This window comes from Xenia sp. Carnegie-2017, unplaced genomic scaffold (genome assembly GCF_021976095.1).
Source record: "Xenia sp. Carnegie-2017 unplaced genomic scaffold, XeniaSp_v1 HiC_scaffold_29, whole genome shotgun sequence".
NCBI lineage: Eukaryota > Metazoa > Cnidaria > Anthozoa > Malacalcyonacea > Xeniidae > Xenia > Xenia sp. Carnegie-2017.
This window is the reverse complement of record NW_025813492.1, coordinates 348,643-361,688: the sequence shown is the minus strand read 5'-3', so window position 1 is coordinate 361,688 and position 13,046 is coordinate 348,643.

The window sequence follows — 13,046 nt, the reverse complement described above, 5'->3', positions numbered from 1 at the left end:
AAACCTGTTTTTGATATGATATCAAAAATAATCGAACTTGACTTGAAAGCCTGTTTTCCAGAGGTGTACCGATTGTGTCAGCTCATTCTTACTATGCCAAGTACGTCCTCCTCTGCAGAAAGATCATTTTCGGCTCTCAAGCGTATCAAAACGTATCTTCGCAGTACACAAGGGCAAGAGCGACTTTCTGCATTGGCTACAATTTCAACCGAGAAGGAGATGTTGGTAAGTTTGCAGGGGAAGCCACGATTCTATGAGGACGTTATAAAGGAGTTTTGCGCAAAGGAAAGACGGATGGAATTTACATTTAAGTAAATCTGTTGTAGGATTTTGGACTATTTCGTTCTGTTACTTCTTCACTACAATAGAAATGCACGCGTAGCCATTTACTTAAAACGACTTTATATCACAATACCACATGTAATACTTTTAAACCGTAATTGTGATATATACTCTATAAATGTTTTTGAGTTTTTTAGATTTTTTCAATACTGTTTCAGTCATGACAGATACATTTTTTTCGACAAAGTACTCCCAGAAATCGCGAGAAATGCGCTCCAGTAGCGTTCAAAATCCAAAAATTTTCTGGGGGAGCATGCCCCCAGAACCCCTAGATAGGTCACTCGCGGCAAGCCGCGAACCTCACCCCCAGCGCATGCCTATTAAATTCGGTCACCGCACGCCACTGCTCTTCCCGTCACACGTCACAAAGGATTTCTGACTTCCCGAGTCGAAAAGCATTCGCACCCTTGTCTTACCCTTTCCTATACTAATGGCACATATATAACAAATATTCTAATGGCAGGAAATATAGTAACAATATTTGAATGGTTTATCTAACCATGGATGAATAATCACAGCATTAATTCTTGGCAACACCCTACATCTACATTTTACAATTTGATTAATCTCTGACACAAATGATCAAAATTAAATGTTCCCAATGAAGTTAGACAAGGACAACTTGTTTGATGAGCTACATATGGCATCAACAATCATCCAAACAAACACAAAGAAAAAACACTATTTCACAAGTCAAGCAATGCTAGTGATACATGATTGTACTAACCCCAGCTATATATTTAGCTCCAGGTTTTAGGTATGATTCCAAATGTGAAAGAAATTCTTTGATATTGCTAACATTCATGGAACAATTTGGTGTGAATGAGGATGCCAAAAAAGAGAACATTGATGGCTAGAATAACGATTTAGTAAATCTAAGTATTACCGATAATATTTCCTTCCCATTAGATGAATATAAGCAGTGTGCGATGTGCAATTTGCACATCGTTTTCGCTAAAATGAAAACAATTGCACATCACTTTTTCAAACGATATGCAAAAAAACTTCTTTATTGATTACTACCATATAAATTGAAGTAAGTTTTCAAGCTTAATCTTTACTGATCTTTACTTTATGAGTGTGCTGCACGACATTAAAATCCATGTTCACACAATGTCATCAAATTTACAGACGTCACTGAGACTGAGAAGTCTGTCAACAGTCTACGTACATGGTGCTTATATGCTTATGACAATACACTCTAAAAACATCCTGGTTAAAAATAACCAGGATGGGGTTAAATTTTAACCAGGAAAGTATTCCAAATGGGACCGACGCAATCCTGGTTATTTTAACAAGGAATCGGGGTTAAATTTATTAACCATTATTCTGGTTAAATTCAACCACGACCTAATGTTAAAATTTTGACACTCGTCCCAGTTAAAATTAACTAGTTGCCTTGTTAAATTCCTGGGCGATTCTTTGTGATTCATTGAGAGAGTGTATTTATGCTAAAAAAGTATATTTATTTAAGAAAAAAACATTGCACGGACAGAACTTACATTTAGTAAAAACTAAAAACAGAAGATAGACAAGTATCATGTATATTAACAACACGTACATGTAATAGCTTGAGAAGTTTAGATTTATATCAATATATTTTTAGCGTCAATGGTCTGATTACTTTAATACTGCTCTCATTGCAACAACAGCAGATGTTGTCTTCTGTTTTCCATTGTCCTCAATGCCATACAAAACCTTTTGTATGAACTCCCACGACGAACAGCTCTGCCATGGGTAATTAACATCAAGTACGTAAAATAGTTTAAAGCAAACATCAATTGCCCTCACAAGATTAGGCTGCTCCAAGCCCTGGTTTTCGATTATAACGAACACTTGCGTTGGGCTGCATCGACTACCAATTGCTAAAACAAACGGCCATCTTGAGGCTGTTTCTAAATATTTGGGTATGTTTGTACCGACCTAAAAATAAGTAAACAGTAGACTTGAGACTTTTACATCAAATACACGAATTTGATTATGCGACTTTACTTATATGCAGAGCTGGTACCGAAATGTTTGAAAATGGTGATGATCTAGCATTTTGTGCAAAACAGTCCATGCATATATTGACTAAAGTAAATGGTTTGAACCCGGGAGTATCGTTATATGTTTGTAAATGATGATCGTCCAGGTTAATAAAGTCCTGAGAAGGACTGTTTTTGATGTTGTTGACTGACGTTTCGACAACCTTAGCGGTAGTCATCTTCAGAGTCAAATGAGGAGTAAACGTCAGGTTAGCCGTATTTGTTGTCTGGTTCTTACGTCATTGTATTGTGTGTACAGGAAATGTGTATTGTCATTGTGGATTAGTGTGAAGTGAAATATTTTATTTTTAGTTGTGATGTGTGATTTAGGTGTGACGTTTTTAGTTGTAGTGTGTGGGTGTCAATTGTGTATTGTCATTGTGAATTAGTTTGAAGTGTAATGTTTTTAGTTGATCGTTTGTTTGTATTGTGAATAAGTCGTTTGTAAGGTGCCGGTATTTGCTGTGATCTGTTCAGGGGGGTTTGTTTCAAGTTGGTATACCAACTTTCTAATGTAAGCCGTTGTCTATAGTCAGTACTGTAAGTGATGCATTTTGCCGAGTCCCAGTCAATGTTGTGCTTTGTGATTCGGTGATGTTCGGCAATGTGATTAGTTTTGTCTTGTTTCTTAGTAGCTCGTTTGTGCTCAGTAAGTCTTATGTTTAAGTTCCTGCCAGTTTCCCCGATATAGGAGGCGTGGCAGTCGGAGCAAACGAGCAAACGAGCAAACAAGACAGAGACACAACACCAAATCGAGCAAACAAGACAGAGACGAGCAAACAAGACAGAGACACGAGCAAACAAGACAGAGACACAACACCAAATCAAACAACAACAAAAACTTGAACGTTTAAAACAAACTAAAACACGTGCAAGACATAAACATGACGATAACTGGGTGAGAAATATTTCTTCCCGCCCATTAGACGAAACTGAAACGCGACTACTATCTTACGGACTAAAACATTCCATAACACTAGACAAATCCGACTGAGACGATAGTATCAAGTGTCGAGGCTGTCCTAGCGTATCAAAGAGACTTGTCAGAGACAACAAAAGACGAGATCAAAGCAGGATAGCCTCCACTTTACAATCGTCCTCTATACGTGACAACAACTTGACAGACGAACAACAAGCACTCAAACGACTAAAACACGACAACAACATCGTCATTTTACCAGCAGACAAAGGACGCGTGACTGTGGTCATGGACCGGAATGATTACTTTAACAAAATGGACGCACTTGTAACGACAGACAAACGTACGAACAACTCAAACGAGACCCAACACCATCACTAGTACGCAAACTTAACAGCAAGATCTTCTCTATGAAAATCTAACATTATATCTGAACGTATTTACTATCGACTCAGATGTTCAGTACACGACCACCCAGACTATACGGACTACAAAACTTCACAAACCACAAATACCCATGCGACCAATTGTATCATTCTGTAGTTCGCCTGCTTACGAACTTTCAAAGTACTTGACTAACATACTGCAACCACTAACAAACAAATCAAAACACAAGCTACAATCCACTGAAACTTTCATTAAAAACTGTGCACTATACAAATACCAGACAACTATATACTAGTGTCTTTTGATGTGAAATCACTGTTCACCAGTATTCCACTTAATCTGGCACCCTTGTACAAAACCCTCATTACAAACAACGGACGTACTGCCATTACCGACAGAAGACATTATGGAGTTTAGAGCTCTGCCTCACCTCGACTTACTTCAATACAAAGGAACACACTACAAACAATTACATGGGACAGCAATGGGCTAGCCGTTTCTGTTTATGGGCTGAAATTGTAATGCAAATCTATAGAGGAACGGGCACTCATGACTTACAAACATGCACTACCTTTTTGGTTTCGCTACGTAGATGACACAATCACAGCACTACATGCAGACAGATTGATTGACTTCCATACTCCACATCAACAAACAGAACAGCCACATACAATTTACCAAAGATGTCGAAGAAAACGGAACTCTTCCTTTTCTCGACTGTTTGGTAAAACATGACAATCAAAAACTAGGAACAACAGTTTATCGCAAGCCAACACATACTGACCGACTACTAGACCAATCATCTTACAACCCTACATCTCACAAAGCCACCACAATCAGAACATTAACAAGACGTGCACAAATCATATGTGATTCACCGGACGCTCTACAAAACGAAAACAACTATCTCAAACGTGTTTTTGACAAAAACAACTATAACTCAGACTTTATCAAACGCAACACTTACAAACCCAACGAACCCAACGAAACGAACAACTCACTGATAACAGCAACGATACCTTACATCAAAGGTACGTCTGAGACTATCTCGCGTATCTTACGACCATACAACATACGTGTCGCACATAAACCAATCACAACATTACAAGTACTAACGAACATAAAGGACAAAGAACAACCCAACGAACGACAAGGTGCAGTTTACAAAATAAACTGCTCCGACTGCCACGCCTCCTATATCGGGGAAACTGGCAGGAACTTAAACATAAGACTTACTGAGCACAAACGAGCTACTAAGAAACAAGACAAAACTAATCACATTGCCGAACATCACCGAATCACAAAGCACAACATTGACTGGGACTCGGCAAAATGCATCACTTACAGTACTGACTATAGACAACGGCTTACATTAGAAAGTTGGTATACCAACTTGAAACAAACCCTGAACAGATCACAGCAATACCGGCACCTTACAAACGACTTATTCACAATACAAACAAACGATCAACTAAAAACATTACACTTCAAACTAATTCACAATGACAATACACAATTGACACCACACACTACAACTAAAAACGTCACACCTAAATCACACATCACTAAAATAAAATATTTCACTTCACACTAATCCACAATGACAATACACATTTCCTGTACACACAATACAATGACGTAAGAACCAGACAACAAATACGGCTAACCTGACGTTTACTCCTCATTTGACTCTGAAGATGACTACCGCTAAGGTTGTCAGAAACGTCAGTCAACAACATCAAAACAGTCCTTCTCAGGACTTTATTAACCTGGACGATCATCATTTACAAACATATATTGACTTTCATCTTTTTTAAATAATTGATATTTGTCACTGTTTCATGGGACTTAAGAAAAACTTTCTCAGGGAAAAAATGCTCATGTTTTCAAACATTTACTGACAGCACGAGACAATGCTATAAAGTACCAAAATTCAATAATGCATGGCTTTTTGTTATATTTTTTTTTCTGCAATGGCGGCAATCTTGCTTTAATGCGGGAAAAACATATTCATGTACTCATACACCAGCTAATCTCTTTTCAAAACAATTTCCCATTCAAAAAAAATCAGGATGGCATGACAGAATATAAGAATATGGTCCCCTTCAATTAACAACGGATTGACGCCCGTGCTTTTTTGACAAAATTTGTATTAGGTACTGTGAATAAATTATGAAAAGATTTTTGATAGATACCGGTTGGCAATCGATAAAAGCACATAGTGCTTCATCAGTTGTACACCTCTTTTTATTTTTTCTTCCAGTAGGAAAAATGCAAGGAAGGAGACCGATCGCAGCATTTCTTTTCTCTTCATCTATAAAGTAGTTTATAAATAAAAGTCAGTGTTTTGGACTTTAGAGAAGTTGAGGTTGCTGCACCGGGTTGATGAGTCAACAAAATGCAACCTATTTATCATACAGATGAATGAATTCCTTTAAGGTAATAGTTGGTGTTGCACCAAATGTCAGTCAGCTGTATCCAGGTTCTATTTCAGACAAGGCCATTGTGCAACAGTCTGGACTCCTTAATCACTTGACAGCTGGAGATATGATTCTGGCAGACAAGGGTTTCCTTATCCAGGATGTTGTACCACATGGCGTCTATGTCAATATCCCACCTTTTCTGAATAATGGAACTTTCACAGAGAGTGAGGTCATAAAAACAAAAGCCATAGCTAAAAGCGGAGTCATATTTAAAAAAGGCCAATATTAGGCTGAAAGACTTCAAAATTTTAGGCTGCATTCCTTCGTATTTGCGCTGCTATGCTGACATTTTGTTTCAGTTATCTGCAGCACTTGTAAATTTGCAATTTCCTCTCATCAAAGAGGGATGTGAAGATATGGTTTTTGAGTAGTTTTATGCTTGAAGACTACATTGGACAGTTTTTTAATAATTATTATTCTTCAAATAGAAATGAATTAGTTGTATACTGAGGCTTACTTAGAAGAAAACACAGCTAGAGGGGTGGGAGAGCATTCTAATATAACAGTAAAGGGATGATTTTACCTCCTAGGGATTGCAATATTTATCATCTGGTACAGCCTGGGTGTACATAGGGTGTCAAATTAGATCACTGAGAGAATTCTTTTATCATGTTTAGGAGGACAGAAGTTGAAAAAAGTTTTAACAATGGATGTCTTTTGGGATAAAATGAAAGCAAGTACTGCCACAGTTACCCTTGAGTTTTTCTGAACATTTCCCATGAGCATCCCATCACTTTTATATGGAATTTCCCTTCCACCCAGGAAAACAACATTAAATGATGTACCATTTTCCATGTCTTTTAAATACCATGTTATCCTTGTGTTTATTAATAAAAATGCAAATATATGTATAGCCTGTTACCACAACTCCCTCACACCAAACTAGTTGTGGTAGGTCAATTTGAGGACTGAAAACCGACGAGTATCATTATTTTTAAAACAAATCGTTCATTAACAAGCCTTTGTTATTTCACTACAAGAGAAAATCACGCCCTCGTGTTCATTTGGGCAACAAAAACAGTGTAAAGCTTAATCTTGACATTTGGCATTCACCGTCACTTTATAAACCTTTTGTTTCATTCTTGCGTGTACTTCTCCTCGTAAAACACTCTGCTGGTAACTTAATGCTTCAATGTGATCTGACTTAAAGTGGTTTTCCCCCTTTTTTATAAATTTCTTTTCTTCTGAGAAAGAAAGAAAAAGCGAAGGATGGATAATGTTTCCATTTTGAATCAGATGGGCGCTTGTTTAGAACTGGATTTTAGCACCATGGAAACGTGACGTCACCATAAGGACTCTATTAGGGCACTCACTCCAAAAGCTGTACATGTCCGTATGCCTAGACACCCACATGCAGCGTGACCAAGTTTGTTTACCAGATTTGGTCGTATAAGCAAATTGTCCTCCCCTTTCTGAATGTTGCATCTACATAAAACAGGAGGGAAATTCTAAAGGTCATTAGACTAAGTCTTGTGAAAGTAAAAACATTTGATTTTATGCTTATACTGCACGCATGGTTTTTTCTAATAAATAAAGAGAAAAAGAGGCAAATTCAAAGAGGAGAATGAAAAACTTGATCCAGGTTTATAGTTTGTAATTAGAGTAGACAAGTTTTAAATTTAGTTTACATGAGTATGAGGTTATAGACCTTTCAAGGTTTTCGCAGCCATATTGCAAGAGGTGCAAAACATTGGGCGAGACGCCAGGCACATGGCGTCCATACATTGCGTCCATACATGCGTACGCATGGGACAACTTATTCAGCAACATAGTTAGATATATTTACTACTAAAATGACTGAGCTGATCATATCAATACAAGACTTTGTTAAGAAACATTTAAAATGCAATAGATATAGTAACTTTTAAGTTCAGCACTAATAGTGTAAAAGTCAACATACAGTTTCAAATCTAACAAAACTTAGTTCTGTTTTATATACCCTCTATACAATTTCAAAACCTTCTTCTTGGAAATTCAAGGCTGAGTCCATATTTCTTTCAAACTGTTCATAGTTTTTACCTCACCAGGTAATTCCAATTTCAATGGACATGTGTTAGCATTGGGGTAAATGAATGTATTTTAAGAATAGTTATACTTGATGGATGAAAACCCATTGGAGGTAAGGATTTGCAACCAGTTGAAAACATCAAAACACTAGGAATTCTAGAACCTGTAATAATTAAAGTATATTAACATCATGATTTAAAGATATTTGCCAAAACAACAACATGTACAAATTCTAAAAAATATAACATACTGTGATGAAAGATACCGAGTGAAAACTGTTTGATGCGAATCTCAACATCAAACTGAACAACAGATAAAAATCATGGAGTGTCAAGGTGGGCAACTACCAGCCACAAATAAGGTTTCCATCTTGTCTGGATGTCTTCTGATTACGTCAAAAGTGGGCATAAGCCGATCATCAATTGATCAATTTCAGCCTTCCTGGTTAAGATGACTCCATGCAGACACAAGGACATAATAGCTTGAGAAACGATTATCAATATTGACGGGATGAAACCCTGACTCAACTAACAAAGGTTGAATTTCAGAAGCCAAGGTTTCGTTGTTTTCTTCATCAAAAGCATCTAGCTTTTAAAAGTATAAGCCAAAGTTAATTTTCATAGTTGTAAGAGCACAAAAAAAAATTGATTACTTTTCTAATCACCTTTTTCAAGACATCTACATAATCAGCATCAACAACATCCTCTCTGGACGGAGGTGATCCACCACGTCATTGGGAGGGTTGAGGAAATATGCATACAAACCTTTGGAAAATATGGAAAAACCAGGACCACCATGAACTATTGATGCTGCAATAATCCGTCCAGCCACCTTATACAGATTTGATCTAAGAGCATCTGTATTGTGCATTGGTAAAAAAATTCCATCTCTTCCTTCAAAAAGAGAGTAGCTGATGGAGAAAGGAGTTCACACAACAGTAAAGTGAAGAACTCTCGTTTAAAGCCAACACCATCAATTGCTGATTCGTCTTCAAATGTGACCTTCAATGGTTTCTTAAAATCAAAATGTCTGTGTTTGAAAAATGACACATATCAGCAAATTGATGATCTGCTGACTGTCAAGCGTGTAGGAGTCCCAGGGATGGGTTGTAGAAGTATAATAGGTTATTAAACATGCATCCTCCTCAATTTTAGATCCATCAAATTGTTGTTCATCTGAAAAAAATGTGAAAATTTACATTACTTTATCCAAATTTGTTGACTATGTAAACTTTCTTAACTACCTGGAAATAATTACCTGACTTGGAAGGTATATGACTTATAACATAGTCCACAGCCAGATCAAGTGTTGTACAATTTACAGCTTGTAAACACTTCAGCAGGACAATTTGGGAACATTTCATCTATTTCTGCTTTTCAATGCTACAGAGATTTAAAGAACTTCTTATGCCATCGGAAGTTTCACCTGTCTCTAAGCAATTGGGAGCGATGGAGTGGTAGTTGGAATAACAGTAACATATTGCTCACTGCTTGCCTTTGATTGGACTCCAAATTGCGTGATACATACGATCTTATATCACTACTTCGTAAAATTATTCACATTATCACTCAATTCAACAATCATCATCCTGAATAAAACTCATCATAGTAAATGCATGATTTTGTAATCGCTAGAGCTTAACTGAACTAGCAATTAATCTACAGTCATAATGTGGACAGTGTGTAATCTTAAGGCATATATAATAAAGAGTTGCAGTACCTCATCACTGTCAATCTTTACTAGAGAGCGGATATAAATTGGTCCAGTCCCACTAATGTGTCGTATTATTTTGGCATAAATTTGCTTCTTGCCCTTGTGGCAGTTTAATTAGGCGATGCCATTTCCGACAGACTTTACAAACTCAAAGCTTGGAAAAAATTAATTGTATTTAAGTAATTTAACCCATTCAATTCCACTGCAAGATACAAAATTGAATACTACATACTTCAATAGCTTACGTGTTTGGTCCTGTAATATGCTTCTTGAAAATACTGTGTAATTCCGTTCATGGTTGATCTTCTGACCACGATTTATCAAGACTCCATGCGTCAACAAATAAACTTCTTTCACGAGGTCTTCCTTTACTTGTCGCCGAGGGACTTGATCCCAATCTGGATTAGGTAGTAGACACACGTCTTTATAACCAACTCTGCAGCAGGTTTGGCTTTGTATTTCCTTTTTGTTTTGTAGTGTAAGGGATAAACGACCTCTTTCACTTCTTTTGGAACTAAGAATCCTATTAGCAATTCCCGACGACACGAGGATTTGGAATCTTTGGCCGATTTCTTCTTCAACTGAGCCAAAGGACCTGCTACTAGTACTATCATCGCTTCTGCTTGGGGTATTGCTGGAAGCAGTGTCCAGTAAATTTTGAAGAGACGACTACAACACCTACTATTTCATTTAAGTTGTCCATTTTTTGATATGAGTCATAGTTATATCTTATTAAGTAGGTTTTGAATGGTTTTGTACATAGATATAGTAGGACTAGATTGCTAACGAGCCGCCATATTGCGTGACATCCATGATAAATCCAAGATGGCGTAGGAACCGGCAAAAACATGGAGTCACTATAGGGCAATTGATGTTTTTCGCAATTTACTTCTTCTCATTGTTTCAAACTCTTCCGATGAAGTTTTATTGGAAAAAATCTTTATTTCAAGTGTTTGAAACCATATTGGACAGTTATAATTGAAATACGGGTGAAAATATTGCTTTCGAAATATTGTGTAAATTGGTCGTTTGGTTGTCTCAAGTCGTTTGTCCACTAAGAGAAACAATTTTTCAGCTTTAACTCCCATACTGATTTGTTGCGCATCGGAATATGTCATATTGACAATTTACAGAAAGATTGGGAATCAATCTGAATATTTCTGTGAAAAAAGCGACTTATTCGAGAAAGCACTCCACTGTACTCGTACTGATATGTGAGATATGTGAGATCAAACACGGTTTAGAAAGGCCATCCGACTTTGAATGAATGAAAAGAGGAGCAAGGAGATACATAACACTGCAGCACTATTATCTACTGACAACATCTTACAGCTAAGTGGTTCAACGAAAGAAGGAACTTATGTTCAGAAGCCTGTTATATTACCAGTGGTTATTTCAAAATCTGACATAATAACATTCAAACACATAACCCAAGATACTGTTACAATACTATTTTTTGGGAGAGTTATAAAGCTCTGTATAAAGTATTTTTTTACCAGAGCTAAGGTGTTCATTAAATTTATATATTATCTCATGAAATATTTGATATGGATGTCATCGGTGGCATATCCAGAATGAATGTTTTACACTTGCTATGTAAATTTCACTGCATGATTGCTTATTTCATTAGAAATCTATTGTTTGCACAGTGAGTGAACACAGCAACATTGGGATAGCATCACCAAATAAAATGCTGGCTATGGCTGAGATTATTATAAGATATAGCTGTGAATAAAATATATGTGACTTTTATGCTTATCATACTTAGTTATAGTATATGTTTTATTATGCTATAGCTACAACACCATCTATGATACCAGTTGTTTCCAATGGCAATACAATTTTATAACTACAAATGTCTAAATTGCATCACATTATTAACATGCAACTAATGACTTCTGACAAAAATTGTATCATACTGCTCAGTTGGTTCATTTATGACACTTACGTACAAAGATAAGTAAACTACTGATATTTCTTTGTTAAATACATGAAATTTTAGTAAAGAAACTGCATACAGCTATGGTTTTGCTCTAACAAACGAAACAGCCTGGTCCTGGCTAACATTTCGAAAAAACGCGAATTTACATATTATCTTTTGGTCTCACTAAGCATCAGTGTTGTCTTAAATTGAAATTGTCAAAATGATAACCTCTCATACCTGACCACTCATACTGTCATGAAGGTTCATTAAAGTCAAGCTTAACATCTTTTCAAGACCTATGGCAAGCTACAAGTCCATCCTCCTCATTGGTAAAAGTAGTAAAAGCAGCAGATAAAGCCCTTCCAAAATAGTCAACAAAGTGGATCAGTTGTCAGAAAAACAATCCAAGTTAATGCAACGAGATGTCCTGCAAGAAACTAAGCCAAATGTATTTCAATCACTATTGCAGCATTCTAAGGAAACTCATGCACTAGATGAGAACTTTTGCGATGACCATATCACCATCCTCATCAGAAAAATAGCATACATGTACAGTAAAATATTTGTACACCAGTTTTCCAAAGTGTACTGAGAGAATCGTTCGTAAAGGAGCTCCATCTAAGCGGCAAAAGCTGACAAAACTCATCCTTTTGGAAACAATTAAGACTCTGTCTGTTAAGTGTCAACACATATTTGAAGATTGAAAGAACGAATAGCATCTTGAAGTGAAATTTATGTAAAAATATGAAGAATAATTTTCCCATCTTTTGTATGTATTCAATATGATGTATTTCAACGTGGAAGAACCAGTATGGGAGCTAAAGCGGACGAAATCCATTTATTTTGGTAAACAAACGCATCGAGACAACCAAACGACCAATTTACACAACACTTCGCAAGCGATATTTTCGCACGTATTCCAATAATAATTGTCCAATATGGCTTCAAAACATTATTAATAACGCTTTGTTTCCAATAAAACTTGATTGGAGGTTTGAAAACACTGAAACGAGTAAACTGCAAAAACAACAATTGCCTAATAGTAGCTAAGTTTTGCCCGGATCCCGCGCCATCTTGGATTTATCATGAATGTCACGCTGCCGTCTTAATAAGTCTTATATTACGTCACACTCGTTAGCAATCTAGTCCTACTATATCTATGGTTTTGTATGACCATAGACCATATCCGCTAATATCTCAGTGACTTCCGTTTCCCTTCGACTTATATTTTTGCACTTCGATTT